Source organism: Mchenga conophoros, linkage group LG13 (genome assembly GCF_057382185.1).
Source record: "Mchenga conophoros isolate Kocher_MC1m ecotype Shallow Benthic linkage group LG13, M_conophoros_male_GT1.1, whole genome shotgun sequence".
NCBI lineage: Eukaryota > Metazoa > Chordata > Actinopteri > Cichliformes > Cichlidae > Mchenga > Mchenga conophoros.
In genome coordinates, this window is record NC_140538.1 from 20,873,920 (window position 1) to 20,888,644 (window position 14,725).

The window sequence follows — 14,725 nt, forward strand, 5'->3', positions numbered from 1 at the left end:
CTGGGACAAAATATTGGCCCGGGCATTTAGACTAGAGACCGGCCCACCAGGTATTACAGGAAAAGCCATAAAGCCTTTGAAGGAAAACAAATGCTGCTGTTCGGCCCACTGAACAAATGCCCGGTATGCCCAATGGCCAGTCCAGCTATGGTTGTGTCACCAGTTAACCCTTCGCGTGCCAGCTGTGGCACGCGTGCCTAGGGTTGCTGACCCCTGATCTATACACACATACACATTACACATTACATTACATTACATACAGTGCTTAGCTCCAAAAAGGAGGGATCATTTAACAGGTAAGAACTATTGCAATGAGCCTTTTTAAATGTATTCTTATCCTAAATATATCTTATTTTTTTCTATTGGTTGGTTTTGGCCAACTTGTTGTAGCCAGAGCTAGAATGTTAGATTTTTACAAGCTGTAAAAAATAAAAATTGTATCCACTTATCCAAGTTGTTGCTAATACATTTCATGTCTATGCCAGCGTCATAATATCCTGTTAAGACAGAGAATCTGTCACGAGATGCAGGAGGGACTCAGGCACAGACTGAAATCACAGAGATACGTTTGTTTATTTAACACTCCTCATGCACAGTTTACAGGTGAGGGAAAAGGGGTCCAGGGTCACCAGAGTTCACGAACGGATCAGGAAAGTGAAAAGATTTCTCCATGCAGTTAGCTTTCTCCACAAGGAATCATCTCCCTCGTTCTCGCCATACAAAGTCAACATACTCAGATCTTCAGCCTGGCCACGCAGAATCTATGCAGAAGAACAGGAGAATCAACATTCGAAAATACTCGAGGGAAACTCGAAAATGTTGCTGAGCTGGAGTTACACTGACTGGGTTATACAATAATCCAGTGAATGAGGTACTCCCAGCTGCTGCCTTAAGTAGTGAGCTTGAGTGAACGAAGAATCTGAGCTGATCACTTGCAGGTGCGAGGGCCAGAGGCGGGAGGCCGCAATGAACTCTGCCCAGGCAGTGCGTGGTACATGAGAGAGGAAAAATAAACAAAACATATGTAGCCACACTGGACCAGTGACTCCTTGAGTGATCATGATTCAATAAAAAGGGCATGTGACACCTTAATGGAAACATTTTAAAATAATAATAAATATAGAATAGGTAGGAAGTTAAAACCCCAAGTTAGTATCATCATGTGGTCCTAAATTTATACACCACTATATAGCAGTTTAAAGAATATACTGTCTTTAATGCTGTTTAAGCTACATTATTTACATAGGTTTTGTGGAGATGCAGCAAAAAGTTTCAGTTGTGATCGGACAAAAAAACAACTTTTCTACATCAGTCAGTTTTGTAATTTGTTTATATAGATTGCATTTGATTCGAGAGGATCCATCTTTCCATCATTAAGGCTCACTGGGACATGTGGTAGAGTAGCTGATATAGGGTAGTGTTTACCCCTTAATTTTAAAGCCCTTGATTTGATTATTAACATAATCAATGCCCCCAAATTGCTCTGTAAGGCAGTGTTCAAATAGGCTTTATTCTTTCCAAAACTGCATCCCTCTGATCTTTTGTAGTAGCACAGCACTTTCCATAACACATTTAAGTTCTATATTTAGCTTAAAATAAATTTCACCATTTGAAAAAAGCAGACTATCTCTGTTTGATTTATGCCACAGGCCTGTCTGAATATGAGAAAATTGGACAATTTAACAAATCTCTAAAACACATGCCTTCCTCTTAGGAATGATTGTGTTCATACTATTGATTCTTGCATAGGGCTCAATGAACCTAAATGGATAACATTTTTTACCCTCAACTGCTACCTGCCTATTTAATATGTGTGCAAATGTGGTTCCACGACTAAATTCATTTTCTTACTGATCTACCTTTCCCATAGCGCGTGACATGCAGAGGGGAGGTGATGAAACGACCTCACTGGATAAACTGATAAATAATAGCCATGGTTTCTCAGCTCATTTCCTTTGATTGACTCAAGCTCACACTTAAAAGGAAATGAACCTGGGCAGGAGTGACAAGCCTATTCAGCATAATGCATTGTGGTCTTCCTAAGACTTCAAATTTGTGCTTGCTGTCTGGAAAAACCACCATCCTCTGCCATAGGAGTGGTTAATGAAGTGTGTTCCTGGGCCCTGGTTGGCAGTTTGACGAAACCGCAGAATGGGGCAATCCTCTTCTCTTCCCTAAAGAAAGGACACGGGAGTAAGATGGCTGTGAATTGCCAGATTTTTCTTCCTGTCAGGAATAGATACGTGGAGGCAACCAACCTTAACCCTGCAGCTGTTTAATTGTCACTCCTTCCTATGCTTGGAAAACAAGAACTCTCTGATGTATGAAACTGTTTAACATTATCCTAAAAATCTGCTTCTTAAACAAGATGAAGGAGAATTCTGTGTTAGAATTCATTAACCGGCTTTAGTTGAATCCTCTTTTTGGATTGGCAAAATAATTTCAATCATGTTTAGAGTATTTCTAAATGATTGCCCTTTCAATGTCTGCTCTCCTGAGGTTTACTTAGGGGGGTATAAATACTGAGAGAAGAGCTGTGCTTTCTACATACTTCATCATTAGTTGCTGTTTTATTGGTGTATCTTCAACAGAATAGAAAGTTAAGTCTTTGTTTTAATGCACTGGCTTACTGAGGCATGTAAAAGTAATTTCTACATTAATCCAGGAGAGAAGAGAATTTAGGCTGATAAGAAGCAATCCTACTGGCCCACAGGGTAACAAAGTCTTTTTTTTTTCTCTAAGAAATGCTGCGACAAGACAACTCAGTTGACCTTGTGTTAGCAATATTGGAAGATTTATACGTACTATTAATGCTACTTGCACTAGAAAAGGCATTTAGAATGCTACTTGCAATTAAAGGAATCTGCGTATGCCCATATCAGCATACCAATAACATGTGTTATCATTTATAGGACACAATTGAGCAATGCATAGGTGACTACAGATATCAAACTTCTGCTTTTAGGGAATACATAGACCAGCACAATGTGAATTCCCCGACCAGTTGGCAAGTGATTGGTGGAACATTCTGGGTGTTGTCAAGTGAAATTGGCCACAAAGAGGGCACCAAAAACCTCCTTGTTATTGTTTCTAAGCCTCTGTGACAAAGTACACATACTTCATTACTGTATTTAAGAAGAATTTTCAAGTATCTGTATTTGAGTATTTATTTTTCTGACAACTTTTTACTTTTACTCCCAACATTTTAACACAAAAATCAGTATTTCCACTCATTCTACAGGGTGGGCCATTTATATGGATACACTGTAATAAAATGGGAATGGTTGGTGATATTAAAGTCCTGTTTGTGGCACATTAGTACATGTGAGGGGGCATCTCCTCAAGATGGGTGGTGACCATGGTGGCCATTTAGAAGTCAGCCATCTTGGATACAACTTTTGTTTTTTCAATAGGAAGAGGGCCATGTGACACATCAAACTTATTGGTAATGTCACAAGAAAAACAATGGTGTGCTTGGTTTCAACGTAACGTTATTCTTTCATGAGTTATTTACAAGTTTCTCTTTGTTCACAGCCATTGACATGTCGAAGAGGTTAACACGTGAGGAGTGGATAGAAATTGTGTTGATATCTGGTGAACGTAGTAACCGGGCCATTGCAGCAGATTTCAATGCAGGTCACCCTACGAGACCACCCATCTCCCATGCTACAGTTAGCAAACTGCTTGCTAAGTTTCATGAAACTGGTTCAGTGTTGGATTTGCCAAAATGTGGACGCAAGAAAACTGTCACTAATGAAGAAACATCAGTGGCTGTCCTAGCTTCATTCAGCAAGAGCCCACAGTGTAGCACTCGCCGCATGTCACTGGAGAGTGACATCAGTCGAACATCCCTTCGGCGGATATTAGCTACTCACAAATGGCACCCTTACAAACTCCAGCTACTGCAGCATCTCAACGAGGATGACCCAGATCGGCACACAGAATTTGCAGAATGGGCAAAACAAAAACTGTGACAGGACCCTGTGGTAGGGCGTGGTCTGCGGTGCAGGTGCGTCCGCACGGCACCGCAGACCACGTCCCACCACAGACCCTCAGTTCACGCAGAAGATTTTGTTCAGTGATGAGGCAACCTTTTATGTGAATGGTGAAGTTAACAAACAAAACCACCGCTATTGGTCTGACACGAACCCACATTGGATGGATCCCTCCAAGACTGTTGGAACAACAAAAGTGATGGTTTGGTGTGGTATATGGGGTACAACGATAGTGGGTCCATTCTTCATCAATGGAAACCTCAAGGCCACTGGATATTTGAAATTGCTACATGATGATGTGTTTCCCTCTTTATGCACTGAAGCTGGACCGTTCCCTGAGTTTTTCCAGCAAGATGGTGCACCACCACATTATGGGTGCCAGGTCCGAGCATTCCTAGATGAACAGTTTCCTGGAAAGTGGATTGGTCGTCGTGGGCCTGTTGAATGGCCCCCAAGATCTCCCGATCTGACCCCCTTAGACTTTTATCTTTGGGGTTATCTGGAGGCAATTGTCTATGGTGTGAAGATACGAGATGTGCAGCACCTGAAACTATGGATACTGGATGCCTGTGCTGGCATTTCTCCTGCGGTGTTGCTATCAGTGTGTGAAGAGTGGGAGAAGAGGGTTGCATTGACAATCCAACACAATGGGCAGCACATGCAACACATTTTATAAGTGGTCAGAAACTTGTAAATAACTCATGAAAGAATAAAGTTACGTTGAAACCAAGCACACCATTGTTTTTCTTGTGACATTGCCAATAAGTTTGATGTGTCACATGGCCCTCTTCCTATTGAAAAAACAAAAGTTGTATCCAAGATGGCCGACTTCTAAATGGCCACCATGGTCACCACCCATCTTGAGGAGTTTGCCCCCTCACATATACTAATGTGCCACAAACAGGACTTTAATATCACCAACCATTCCCATTTTATTACAGTGTATCCATATAAATGGCCCACCCTGTATTTTCAAAACAGGCTCATTAATTTAGGTTTAAGACATTTGAGGGACATTTTTATTTCACATTATAGTGTGCATTAAAACATCAAAACAGTTAGGGCCTTAATAAAGGTAACTATAACACGTAAAAGACAATCTTATTGGTGTATCAATCACCCAGGCTTATCAGATACAAAAACATGTAAAAGTCAACAGCACATTTGTAGTGCTATACCCAGGCGTTAATGTGGAGCAGAATAATCCTGAATGATCCGGAAGAGCGTTTTTTGGGGCCAGATGTCCTTAAGTTGTGGTTGCGACACTTCCCCATCTAGCTAGTGCTACAGAAAAGGAGCCAGGATAAAAGGAGGAGCATTTTAAGTGGCAGGTAATTTCAAAGGCAACCTTTCTAACAGCTCAACGAACCTCAGCAAGCACACAAACTGTCCCTGTGCAGCTTGTCACACAGTGTGTTGCTAGCTAAAGGTACAGCTGTTGTATTTCCCAGGGAGAGAAAAGAGTGTTGGATAACTTCACTCAGAGATGGAGAAAGAGGAAATGAAGAAGCGAGGTTAAATTTAAAGGTAAAGACTGCTCAGTGACATTTGTTAAACAGGAAAATTACATGTAATGTCCTCATTTTTAACTCGGGTATTGGATCTGTATATGAAGTGAAGTAATGTTTTTTGATATTGTGAAACATCCTGCAAAACAAACTGAGATATAACAATTCTGTGTTATTCAAAAGGTTGAAAATACTCAGCCGTTTAGTGTAGGATAAACATGTTAGCTTGCTATACTGTGCTAATTTCACAGTAAAGCTCTGCGATGGACTGGTGCACAGTGGCTTTGAAATAAATATCAGTTTGAGATGATGATGCTTAGATTCATTTACTGATTTCAGCCTTTATAGTAGCTGTATACTGTCTAGTATAAAGACAGTACACTGTCAGTCTAGGGAATGGAAATCATTTTTAACACAACAAGTATCTGTACTTCTACTTAATTAAAAAATGTCTGTATTTTTGCCACCTCTAGACTGGGGCCTTCAACACCAATTTCAATAACTATAGCTGAACTATGCAAACTGTCATCCAGTAGACCCAATGTCCTATTTTTTGCCTTTAGCTGAACATAATCCCAACTCATTTTGCACCTCTAGTCCTAAATGTCGCTACATTCCTTTTTCCTAAATAATCTTGAGCTCACAAAACAGGCCCTCAGCAACCATCAGACAACTCAAGATTAAGAGTTAGAGAGACTGTCCATGATATTAATATGCTTAATCATATATTTTGATGTGTGAGCAGTGCAAACGTTGAGTGACAGAGAATTAAAATGCAACTGTTGCAATAAATACAAACTACTGTAGAGTAAATGAACCACCGATTTTATTCCTGGAAGTTTATCTTTGTCCTGCCTCTTCACTTTTACATTATCCTGAGTTAATAAAAACACTCTGCTATTCTATAGCGTCGGCCGTTATCATATACACCCTTACTTAGTACCTTCAGTCATTAGTGCTTTAACCTCTTGGTGAGAAGAAAGTACAGTGAACTGCTCTTCTGGTAAAGCTAGTGACATCAAAATGACATAGTGTGTTTTGCCTGTTTTACAAATAAGCATAAAAAAAATACTATTTGGAAGTTAGTTGAACAACATTAAACCAGCATGAAGTAGTAGTTGCCTGATGTTAGTCTTGACAGTAACATGCTGTTTGATGTACAAAGAGTTGAACTGCTCTAATGGTAATGCTGTGGTTCCATTGAATGGCTGTCATTGTCCTCATGGTCACGGTCTTGCTTGTGCTTCACAACAGCAACCACCAGATGAATGCTATTTCAGCTATGCTGGCTGTAGTGGCCCTGAAAGGATCCAGGATCAACTAATGTCTGATTTTACTGAATCCTACTCTAAAGCTTATATGGGAAAACAATCAAACAAACAACAAAGCAAACCAAAAGAAAATCAGCGTTCACTCAATTAACTCATAAAATTACTAACAAGTAACAACATAGAATAAACAACAAGTTAATTTGTGTTCCCTTAGATTCTATCACAGTGTGATATTAACTTCCAATGGTTTTAAAGAAACACTGGGTCACCAACATTTATTTATTTAAAATTGTGTAACAAATCTGTTTTTACTAAACAGATAAAAAGAATAAAGACTAAGTTTAGAGAACTATGGCCAGTATGTAGAGAAAAATATCTGATTGTATTGCCTTTTATACATCCATGAAATCTTTGTGTTTATACTCCCTTGTACTCAATGAGAATTTCTCCAGCAAGGTGCATTCGGCAATTCTGTTGAAAAACTACTTCATCTAACTGTTTAATGAAGTGAATGACAAGAAATCTTTAAGCACAAGAACAACAGAGTTCAGTGCCCATTAATCACTGATTCTGTGTGAGTGTGTGTGCCTGGCTGGCCCCTTATGACTACACTCCAGTTACACTGCTGCCATGGGGATGTATTCGAATCGTAACCATAGCACACTACTTTAAACATCTTCAAATACTGTTATAAGAGTTTTGCTGTTTTTTTTAAAAGAAAATCGAAATCCCCGTGTTTGCAGGGTAACAGAAATGAGTTTATCTTGTTATAATCTACCCTGAAACACAATATATAACATATGTGCGCAATTTTTAAAGACCATATTATTGCCTATATTTTTATCAGCACGGCCACTGTTGGTGTGACAACTACTATCTTGAATCCAGTGCATATACACTTGACAATGCTAATGCATCGACTGACAGTGGTAATATCTTACAGATTACTGTCATTTATAACTAGTTAAAAAACTATTTTTTTTGCCACCCATATAGTAGGTATACTACACGTACAATAAACTTAAGTGGTATAAATAAATGTCACTAAAAAATCAAATTGGAAGTTACATTTTAACTCAAATGCAATTCATGTTTTCAAGGCGATTTTTCTACTTTAGGAGAGTTTGGCCTGTATTCAGTAAGAAGTCTGTTTATGTCAATAGCAGCGACAATCCCTAATGATAAGGCCAAGAAACTGCCATAAAATGCCGGGATTACTATTTGTGATCAGCAGGTGTGTCAACATTCTCATCTTATCAGGCCATTTCACACCAGCTTGCACTCCAATGAATATTATTCCACATTATCATATGCTTTACAGATATTGGCCAGTGATATAGATGCTCCTTTGTAATTCCCTTTCCAGCACATACAGATCTCATGAACCAAGATTAGCTGTCTTAAAATTCACTGTTCAGTAAAGTCTGGAATAAATTTAGACTTAATCGCGTTCAGTTTTGATTAAACCTTGTAAAGGTCCAAGAAACACAGACTGGCACAAAGTGAATTTTTTTTTTTTAAAGGCAGTAATGATGCACTTTGGTACAAAAATAAGCCTGTTCAGTTTTATAATGTCAAAAGCATTAGTTGTGTGATTTTTAAAGCTGAAAAATATGGAACTATATGGCATTCTCCACAGATGACTGATACCTATTTGCTGATATGACCAGGGCAAAGGTTTAATGCCTGTGAGGACTCTTTTATCAGGATCCATTATTTAACAGAAATATGAACAAATTAGATAAAAACACACTCTTATGCACACATGATTGCAAATTAATGCTGAAAGTAAACAACTGCTTGAGTTTTTGCTTATGCATATGGCATGGTAATCATGAAGGATTCAGATAACAGCGGCTGAAGACTCGGAAGAGGAAAGTCAATCTTTCATCGTTCGTAAGAGGAGTCTTGGACTGCTCCAGAGGATCTTTTGTGATCTACTGACCCAACCTTTCAGGAGAGATAGCACAAATTGTTGGGAGATGCTGGACTAGCATCGTGAGATCAGGAAAACAGCTCATATTGGATTCAGTGTGAAACAAGATACTCTAAAAATATGTAAAAGCTGTTTTTTTACATATACATTTAAACTAGAGTCATAAAGGAGCTAGTTGACACCAGTGCACATGGTTAGTATTCTTTGAAGCTGTGTGTTTTATTCATAATAAATGACATGGATAATGAGACTAAATCTTTTAGATTTGATAGCTGAAAAAAGTGTTGAAGCCACGTAATTTTTCTGCACATGATTTAATCCATGTGTGTGTTTCTTGGGAAATTTAACATTCTCGGAAACCGATTTTCCATCCTTTTAGTCCCAGGACTTTTTAATTTCCACTGCAGTAGAAACACCTGCAAAGATTCAGCAAATTAGTCCAATGAAGCATGAAGAAGCAACAGCTGTTTCTCCACATAATATTTGGTGAGAATTTCAGCACTTTTAGAAAAAGAAAAAAACTCATCCCCTGAACAGGAAGGTTTATTTTTGCTGTGTGATGTATAATATTTATTTGAACATAAGTTAGACCTTGGTGCCTGTGGTGAAAATGTGGCTTTAATGACTCATGTTTAGACACCAGCATTTGGAATGCAGACATTTCAAAGTATTGGAAATCTATTACACACTTTTTGCTTTTCCAAGGTTTGAAATACTAAAGAATACTGTTGCACTAGTACTGATGTCTTGGTGCAATATTAATACCATAAGTGACTCTTGGATGGTGATGGGGTTCACACAGGTAAAAGTGACGTCGTTTTAACAACCACATAATCCAGGTATTAGAGATACATTTTCAATAGAAGGACATTACAAAGTTCCCTTTCTACCCTGTTGCACAGGAACCAAGAAATCTTCACACAGAATCAGAAAGTTGGATTAATAAAACACATGTTTGTTAATCTAATTTCACACTTTGGAACGCTTGTCAACTGTGGAAAAGAAATAAGTATTTTTTTTAAATACAGAAAATGCAAAAAGAATAGCAAGAATCAGAAATCCATTGATTCAGTAATCCCCGGATCTTATGTCAATAAGGAGAGAGGCAATTTGTTCCAGGCTGTTGGGCCAGGCTTTAAAATCTCGCTTTTAATCAGATTTTTGGCATGTTAATGCATTTCTCATGCATCTTCAGTAGGGTCATTATGTAAGAGTCAATACAATCAGTAATCTCATCCAAGCTGTACATGTGACCAGCTCTTTGTGGTCCACACTCTTACGTTTCATTAATTCCTCTGAAATTAAATTCAGAGTTGCAGTGTCCTTTTCCCTCTCTCCTAATCTAATAACTGTAATGATACAGATTTCTAAATTCAATCAGCTTTAATCTCGGGGATACAGATGCTCTCAATAGGGAGAGAAAAATGGTCCCAGCTGGTGAGTGGTGAAAACCTTATGAAAAAAAAGTAGCTACTTTAGAGAGATGAGGACTTCTGTGTGTTGGATACATTTACTAAAAAGACAAGTTGCGACTTTTTTATTTATTTTTTTAACAATTTCTTTTTTCTGCCCACTGTGCCTGATTCCAGCTGCTTCACTGTTTATTAGTAAAGTTAAAAGATTGTTTTAAAAGACAAAAGGTGAATTGTTGATGTCAAACTGGTCATCCAAAACCACACACTTGTTGCTTTACTCTCATAATCAGCTTAACTGAACGCAAGCTATTGCAGCATAAGAAAACGTGATCAACAAAGGATCCAAACCAGATTCAGACTCCAAACAAGTCAGTGTTTTCTGTGAAATGGAATTGCAGAATTTCACAATGTTTTGAGGCATAATTGGTAATACTTTCATCTAATTTAAAACCTAATATTGCTTCTGTCCTCCACGTGTTTCTTTTTAATGATGGCTGAACAGGCCAGAGATTTTGGGCATCTACATACAGGAGACCAGAAGAGTCACATGGATCAAAATAAAGAATTCTGAATTGTGCAATAAAATATGCATTTGTAAATCCATTTACAAATAATTTTTATTGTATATATTTACAGATTATTATTTAATGATTCAGTTTAAAAAACACTAGTTATTAATACATTCTTCAAAACGAATTATTAATCCATTAAAAATACTTCACAAAGTTCACAAAAAAGAATTAAACTCAATAAAAACAGTTTTGTAGTGTTCTGTGAAAATCACACAAGCATCTGACCACATCTGGCATATATGATTCTATTTTATACAGTACACTGTTGAAATTATAAACTATATATTCCAGCTATTCACTGATCAGCAACTTTTAAGTAAATGGATGTCAATCAGTGATGTAATTCACCTGCAAGTGTTTTTAACACACTGTTACAGCATCTGTGGAGAGATGTATTTGAATATCTTCTGTTCCACTTTTCCCAACCTGGAAGCTGAGGATGTTTTAATCCTGACAAGGACACAAACCTTACCACTTATCATAAACATTATTACATCCTCCATGCAGCAGTTCCAAAGCAAGAGCAATGACCACTGATTAAGGTCAGCCAGAAATCTGCCCTTTTCTACAGCTGTAGCAACTTATAATAAAAAAAGTTTAGAGTCTTTGAAAAAATGGTAAATGGCCTGTATTTGTAAAATGGTAATGGCCTGTATTTATATAGCGCTTTACTAGTCCCTAAGGACCCCAAAGCGCTTTACATATCCAGTCATCCACCCATTCACGCACACATTCACACACTGGTGATGGCAAGCTACATTGTAGCCACAGCCACCCTGGGGCGCACTGACAGAGGCGAGGCTGCCGGACACTGGCGCCACCGGGCCCTCTGACCACCACCAGTAGGCAACGGGTGAAGTGTCTTGCCCAAGGACACAACAACCAAGACTGTCCAAGCCGGGGCTCGAACCGGCAACCTTCCGATTACAAGGCGAACTCCCAACTCTTGAGCCACGATCGCCCCCATGTATAGCGCTTTACTAGTCCCTAAGGACCCCAAACCACTTCACACATCCAGTCATCCACCCATTCACACACACATTCATATACTGGTGATGGCAAGCTACAAAAAGGTGGGTCCTGTATGATTTGTCTGAGACCATGTGTCATATGCAGAAATTACACTTTGGTGCTTTTCTGCACCTTCATTCTTCTCAGTTAAGCGCTTTAAAATTTGATAAAATATGGCAAGTTTGTGTTGTGCTGCAAGATAAACCCATTCTGTTCAAAGGTAATCCTTAGTTTTTATACATACAAGGCCCAACTAAAAGTAGAAATTAAAAAAGAAAACAACAAACGAGTTTGGGAGTTAGGAGGACGATTTGTAATCGGTTATAGAACTAACACTCGTGAAAGGGGTCGGTTTCATTTATATTGCAAGAACCTTTGTTTTCTCGCAGCTTCAGTGAGCATTTCAGATTCTAACACTGATTCAATCAACAGAAAAGTCGATTGAATTCAACTGTACACAATGGTTTTCAGTGGAAAAACATTTTATCATTCATCTGTGAGACTGAAGAAGTTACTTGGATGAGTGATAAAACAATTTTCCACGGAAAAAAAAGGCGAGAGGAACTAAACTTTTGGGCATATCCTTGCTTGTAATTCATCCATCAAGAGGTTTTTTAATATATATACTTTTTTCAGTTGGCGTTTCTCTTATTTTCAGCCTTAGCAGCAGTTCTCAGAAGAAAACCAGTGTAAACTTTCTGTCAATCAACAGAAAAAAAGATGATTGAGCCAGCTGCTATTCTTGGGAGTTGAAGACTAAAACTGAACTCATACAGTGAACTCATGTTAGAGTGGACATCATAAGATGATAAGATGATGATATGATATGTGTATAAAAAAGAAAAACACTTTTCATATAAATAACACAAACTATTTATATGAATAATTTACTCTTCTTAAATATAACTCATAAAACAAGTAAAATCACAAATGTGTACAAGTTACAGACCTCCTTCTTAGTAAATGTACACAACTCCTTCTGAGTGATTTTGTGTTTTAAAGGAGAAAGAGATTAGGAGGTAAAGTCGATGACACAGAGTCAGTCATCGCTGAGGCAATCTCTCCTGCGTAAGTCCAGGCGCTGATTTTCCTGTGTGGGTTTCTGATGCCACAAAGCTGACTCAGAGCCGTAACATCCTCCATGACTATGGTATGGAACAGATGTGGGTGTGTCCTCATCTCCCAGAGGAGTCCCAAGATGTTGTCAACACACAAAAATCATTTGAAAATGTAAACATCAACCAAAACATCAGCAGTGATTTAATAACTTTATCACCTCTGTCAAAATGATTTTCATTTACTGTATATATCACAGCATTTAGGGCGTTTATAAGCAGGGCATACAGAGAAAAGTACCAAACTGGATAAATGCTTTCATTTCATTTTCTGTATCTTTACCAGACATTTGACTGGGTGTAGGTACTGTAGGTGCAGTGAATGCTTAAATTATACTCATTGGAATATACTGGAAAGTCAATGCTTAGATTTAGCATACTGTGTTAAGAGGCTGGGATTTGATGAATTCATAAAACATCCAAGTTTTGTGTATTAATTTTCAAATTGCATTAATAAACACAGCAAGCATATAAAAATAAAAGTACACGTGGACCTTGATCATCATCTATGTCCAGTCAAGAATGAATGTGTGCACGCTCATATTTAACCAAATGAAGTTAAATCAATAGTGTCATCTCCAGGTTCTGCAGAGGGCAGTAATATAAGGAATGAAAGAACTGACAGCTATTATTTTAATCACCTTGTCCCAATTCTTTTAACACTAACTAACAGAAAGTAATGTGGTAACATCTGGACTGATGTGTTTACAGACATCATTTTAATCATGTTTAAAGGCTGTAGGTTGCAGCCACTGGTCTAACACTGTGTATGAATGTAACAGGGCTCAGTGCTGCTTCTAATAGTCTGAGCTGCTTCAAGCTTTATTTGTGAATACTTTAGCTTACTAAAAGGGTAGCTAGCTTGTACTGCTGCAATGTAATACTTTCAAAAGTAACATGATCTTAAAAGAGCAGGGCTATATGCAGTGATGCTAGCGTTAGCCATGTTAGCATGTTACCTTCAACAAGTGGCCAGTCCAGGTCCACAGACGTATACTTGGAGGTTTAGCTCTCCATTTCACTGAGACCCTTCATACTGCATATATCCATGTTTGACAGAGTGTAAATACTGAAGCTGTACAAACCCACACACTTCTTAGCGGTGCAAAGCTATCGGCACAAACCTCAGTGTAGAAAAATCCAGGCATGCAGCCTGTGCCTGTCTAACCAATCAGGGAGCTCCTTACATTGCACTGGATGGCTAATTTGCATGGCTAATTTGCATTGCTTCACGATTTCGGAATATGACAGCTAATCCCAAAGCTAATTCATTTGCTAATATATTAGCTAATCTGCGAGCTAACAGGAAAGAATAGAATAGAATAGAATAGAATAGAATTCAACTTTATTGAAAGGTTAATGGAGTGAGGAAATATGGATTTTCAAGGAGTTAAATGGTCATTTTAAATGTCAGAAATATTTTTTGAAATTAGGTTCTTTTTATCCAATAGTATCTCATTCTTTTTTTATGATTTGAAGTATTGATTAATGGTTATTAACCCAATTTATAATACTGATTCATAAAAAGTTTTTTTTATTATTAAATTATTACATAATAAATTCCTTTAGTAATTTTTAAATAAATAAAATATATTTTTTAATTATTAAATGAATTCACAAATGCATATTTTGTTGTACAATTACTATATATAAATATATAAATTGCACAGATTTCTTTATTTCGATGTCTCTTCTGGTTCCTTATATCTACATACCGGCTCAGTAGTTTTGCTCCACATGTGAGGAGACTTCCTTATTCATAAGTCACTCTGATGAAGTGTCAAAAAGAGGTCACTCAGTGGGGGTGTCTTGCAGGATATAATGACTCAGCATCTATGTGACAAACCAATGACCTGCAAAGATCTCCTTTGCACAATTAGACACTGCACAGTTAGAGTGGTT

At 37.9% G+C, this 14,725-nt stretch overlaps 1 long non-coding RNA gene across 1 annotated transcript; it reads right to left on the reverse strand.

The window, feature by feature from the left end:
* Positions 1 to 695: 695 nt before the first annotated feature.
* LOC146561236 (uncharacterized) lies at positions 696 to 13,933 on the reverse strand. Its single transcript, XR_014894850.1, has 3 exons — positions 13,783 to 13,933; positions 1,993 to 2,174; positions 696 to 761 (listed from the first exon to the last, which is right to left on the reverse strand). It is a non-coding gene; the product is annotated as an uncharacterized LOC146561236 (long non-coding RNA).
* Positions 13,934 to 14,725: the final 792 nt, after the last annotated feature.